The sequence below is a fragment of the Triticum dicoccoides genome, chromosome 4A, assembly GCF_002162155.2.
Source record: "Triticum dicoccoides isolate Atlit2015 ecotype Zavitan chromosome 4A, WEW_v2.0, whole genome shotgun sequence".
Taxonomy (NCBI): domain Eukaryota; kingdom Viridiplantae; phylum Streptophyta; class Magnoliopsida; order Poales; family Poaceae; genus Triticum; species Triticum dicoccoides.
In genome coordinates this window covers 38,151,640-38,157,106 of record NC_041386.1, presented here as the reverse complement: position 1 = coordinate 38,157,106, position 5,467 = coordinate 38,151,640, and positions in this window count along the sequence as shown.

Here is a 5,467-nt window from a genome sequence, read left to right as displayed (position 1 = left end):
ACGACCTTCGTCCTTTCTCTCTATTCTGCCGTGGTCGAGCTTTAAGTCTTAACTTCGTACCTTACAACTCAGGCAAGAACTCCTTCTTTGACTGGTCCATCTTGAACACCTTCAAGATCATGTCAAGGTATGTGCTCATTTGAAAGTACTATTAAGCGTTTTGATCTATCCTTATAGATCTTGATGCTCAATGTTCAAGTAGCTTAATCCAGGCTTTCCATTGAAAAACACTTTCAAAATAACCCTATATGCTTTCTAGAAATTCTACATCATCTCTGATCATCAATATGTCAACAACATATACTCATCAGAAATTCTATAGTGCTCCCACTCACTTCTTTGGAAATACAAGTTTCTTATAAACTTTGTATAAATCCAAAATCTTTGATCATCTCATCAAAGCGTACATTCCAACTCCGAGATGCTTACTCCAGTCCTTAAAAGGATCGCTGGAGCTAGCATACCTTTTAGCATCCTTAGGATCGACAAAACTTTTCTGATTGTATTGCATACAACCTTTCCTTACGAAAACTAGTAAGGAAACTTGTCTTGACATCCATCTGCCAGATTTCATAAATGCAGCTAATGCTAACATGATTCCGACGGACTTTAAGCATCGCTACGAGTGAGAAAATCTCATCGTAGTCAACTCCTTGAACTTGTCGGAAAACACTTCGCCACAAGTCGAGCTTCATAGATGGTGACATTACCATCCACGTCCGTCTTCTTCTTAAAAGATCCATTTATCTCAATGGATTGCCGATCATCGGGCAAGTCCATCAAAGTCCATGCTTAGTTCTGATATATGGATACTATCTCGGATTTCATGGCTTCTAACCATTTGTCGGAATTCGGGCCCACCATTGCTTCTCCATAGCTCGTAGGTTCATTGTTGTCTAGCAACATGACCTTCAAGACAGGATCACCTTACCATTCCGAAGTAGTATGTGTCCTTGTCGTCCTACGAGGTTTGGTAGTGACTTGATCCGAAGTTTCATGATCAATATCATAAGCTTCCACTTCAATTGGTGTAGGTGCCACAGGAACAACTTCCTGTGCCCTGCCACACACTAGTTGAAGAGACGGTTCAATAACCTCATCAAGTCTCCACCATCCTCCCACTCAATTCTTTCGAGAGAAACTTTTCCTCGAGAAAGGACCCGATTCTAGAAACAATCCATATTGCTTTCGGATCTGAATTAGGAGGTACACCCAACTGTTTTGGGTTTCCTATGAAGATGCATTTTATCCGCTTTGGGTTCAAGCTTATCAACCTGAAACTTTTTCATATAAGCGTCGCAGCCCCAAACTTTTAAGAAACGACAACTTAGGTTTCTCTAAACCATAATTCATACGGTGTCATCTCAACGGAATTACGTGGTGCCCTATTTAAAGTGAATGTGGTTGTCTCTAATGCCTAACCCATGAACAATAGTGGTAATTCGATAAGAGACATCATGGTACGCACCATATCCAATAGGGTGCAACTATGATGTTCAGACACACCATCACACTATGGTGTTCCAGGCGGTATTAATTGCGAAACAATTTCCACAATGTCTTAATTGTGTGCCAAAACTCGTAACTCAGATATTCATCTCTATGATCATATCATAAACATTTTATCCTCTTGTCACAATGATCTTCTACTTCACTCTGAAATTACTTGAACCATTCAATAATTCAGACTTGTGTTTCATCAAGTAAATATTCTCAACATCTACTCGAATCATCTGTGAAGTAAGAACATAACGATATTCACTGCATGCCTCAGCACTCATTGGACTGCATACATCAAAATGTGTTACTTCCAATAAGTTGCTATCTTGTTCCATCTTACTAAAAACGAGGCTTTTCAGTCATCTTGCCCATGTGGTATGATTTGCATATCTCAAGTGATTCATAATCAAGTGAGTCCAAACGATCCATCTGCATGGAGTTTCTTCATGTGTATGCACCAATAGACATGGTTCGCATGTCTCAAACTTTTCTAAAACGAGTGAGTCCAAAGATCCATCAACATGGAGCTTCTTCATGCGTTTTATACCATTATGACTTACATGGCAGTGCCACAAGTAAGTGGTACTATCATTACTATCTTATATCTTTTGGCATGAAAATGTGTGTCCCTACGATCAAGATTCAATAAACCATTCCTTTAGGTGCAAGAGCACTTATTCAGGTTTAATACTAATCTTGATGGTAGAGGGAGCATGCGATGTTAGATCACATCAAACTTGGAAACACTTCCAACACATATCGTCAGCTCACCTTTAGCTAGTCTCCGTTTCATTCCGTAGCTTTTATTTGGAGTTACTAACACTTAGCAACCGAACCGGTATCTAATACCCTGGTGCTACTAGGAGTACTAGTAAAGTACACATTAACATAATGTATATCTAATATACTTCTATCGACCTTGCCAGCCTTCTCATCTACCAAGTATCTAGGGTAATTCTGCTCCAGTGGCTGTTCCCCTTATTACAGAAGCACTCAGTCTCGGGTTTGGGTTCAACCTTGGGTCTCTTCACTAGAGCAGCAGCTGAATTGCCGTTTCATGAAGTATCCCTTTGTTCCCTTGCCCTTCTTGAAACTAGTGGTTTCACCAACCATCAACAATTGATGCTCCTTCTTTATTTCTACTTTCGCGGTGTCAAACATCATGAATATTTCAAGGATCATCATATCTATCCCTGATATGTTATAGTTCATCACGAAGCTCTAGCAGCTCGGTGGCAATGACTTTGGGGAAACATCACTATCTCATCTGGAAGATCAACTCCCACTCGATTCAAGTGATTGTTGCACTCAGACAATCTGAGCACAAGCTCAACGATTGAGCTTTTCTCCCTTAGTTTGTAGGCTAAGAAAATCGTCGGAGGTCTCATACCTCTTGACGTGGGCACGAGCCTGAAATCCCAATTTCAGCCCTCGAAACATCTCATATGTTCCGTGATGTTTCAAAAACGTCTTTAGTGCCTCAACTCTAAACCGTTTAACTGAACTATCACGTAGTTATCAAAAACGAGTATGTCCGATGTTCGCAACATCCACAAACGACGTTTGGGGTTCAGCACACTGAGCAGTGTATTAAGGACATAAGCTTTCTACTGATCGCATAATCGCTACTATCAACTTTCAACTATATTTTCTCTAGGAACATATCTAAAACAGTAGAACTAAAGCGCGAGCTACGACATAATTTGCAAAAGGTCTTTTGACTATGTTCAAGATAATTAAGTTCATCTTATGAACTCCCACTTAGATAGACATCCCTCTGGTCATCTAAGTGATCACATGATCCGAGTCAACTAGGCCGTGTCCGATCATCACGTGAGACGGACTAGTCATCATCGGTGAACATCTTCATGTTGATCGTATCTACCATACGACTCATGCTCGACCTTTCGGTCTCCGTGTTCCGAGGCCATGTCTGCACATGCTAGGCTCGTCAAGTTAACCCTAAGTGTTTTCGCTGTGTAAAACTGTCTTACACCCGTTGTATGTGAACGTAAGAATCCATCACACCCGATCATCACGTGGTGCTTAGAAGCGACGAACTGTAGCAACGGTGCACAGTTAGGGGGGAACACTTCTTGAAATTTTGTAAGGGATCATCTTATTTACTACCGTCGTCCTAAGTAAACAAGATGCATAATCATAATAAACATCACATGCAATTATATAGTTGTGACATGATATGGCCAATATCATATAGCTCCATTGATCTTCATCTTCGGGGCTCCATGATCATCTTGTCACCGGCTTGACACCATGATCTCCATCATCATGATCTCCATCATCGTGTCTTCATGAAGTTGTCACGCCAACGACTACTTCTACTTCTATGGCTAACGTGTTTAGCAATAAAGTAAAGTAAGTTACATGGCGTTGTTCAATGACACGCAGGTCATACAATAAATAAAGACAACTCCTATGGCTCCTGCCGGTTGTCATACTCATCGACATGCAAGTCGTGAATCCTATTACAAGAACACGATCAATCTCATACATCACATATCATTCATCACATTCTTCTTGGCCATATCACATCACATAGCATACCCTGCAAAAACAAGTTAGACATCCTCTAATTGTTGTTTGCATGTTTTACGTGGCTGCTATGGGTTTCTAGCAAGAACGTTTCTTACCTACGCAAAACCACAACGTGATATGCCAATTGCTATTTACCCTTCATAAGGACCCTTTTCATCGAATCCGTTCCGACTAAAGTGGGAGAGACTGGCACCCGCTAGCCACCTTATGCACCAAGTGCATGTCAATCGGTGGAACCTGTCTCACGTAAGAGTACGTGTAAGGTCGGTCCGGGCCGCTTCATCCCACAATACCGTCGAAACAAGATTGGACTAGTAACGGTAAGCATATTGAACAACATCAACGCCCACAACTACTTTGTGTTCTACTCGTGCAAAGAATCTACGCAATAGACCTAGCTCATGATGCCACTGTTGGGGAACGTAGCAGAAATTCAAAATTTTCCTACGTAACACCAAGATCTATCTATGGAGAGACCAGCAACGAGTAGAAAGGGGAGTGCATCTACATACCCTTGTAGATCGCTAAGCGGAAGCGTTCAAGTGAACGGGGTTGATGGAGTCGTACTCGTCGTGATTCAAATCACCGATGACCAAGTGCCGAACGGACGACACCTCCGCGTTCAACACACGTACAGCCCGGTGACGTCTCCCACGCCTTGATCCAGCAAGGAGAGAGGGAGAGGTTGAGGAAGACTCCATCCAGCAGCAGCACAACGGCGTGGTGGTGGTGGAGGAGCGTGGCAATCCCGCAGGGCTTCGCCAAGCACCATGGGAGAGGAGGAGTAGGGAGAGAGGTAGGGCTGCGCCAAGAGAGATCGAATCGCGTCTTATGGGCAGCCCCTAGGCCTCATATATATAGGGGAAGGGGAGGGCTGCGCCCCCTTTAGGGTTTCCCACCCCAAGGGGCGGCGGCCAGCCTCCAGATGGCATCTGATGCGGCGGCCAGAGGGGGAGAGAGGGGAGGCGCAGGGAGCATGGGCCTTAGGGCCCATCTGCCCTAGGGTTTGCCCCCTCCCACTCTCCCCTGCGCCTTGGGCCCCTTGTGGGGGGCGCACCAGCCCACCTGGGGCTGGTTCCCTCCCACACATGGCCCATGCAGCCCTCCGGGGTTGGTGGCCCCACTTGGTGGACCCCCGGGACCCTCCCGGTGGTCCCGGTACAATACCGATAAACCCCGAAACTCTTCCGGTGTCCAAAACAGGACTTCCCATATATAAATCTTTACCTCCGGACCATTCCGGAACTCCTCGTGACGTCCGGGATCTCATCCGGGACTCCGAACAACATTCGGTAACCACATACAAGCTTCCTTTATAACCCTAGCGTCATCGAACCTTAAGTGTGTAGACCCTACGGGTTCGGGAGACATGCAGACATGACCGAGACGTTCTCCGGTCAATAACCAACAG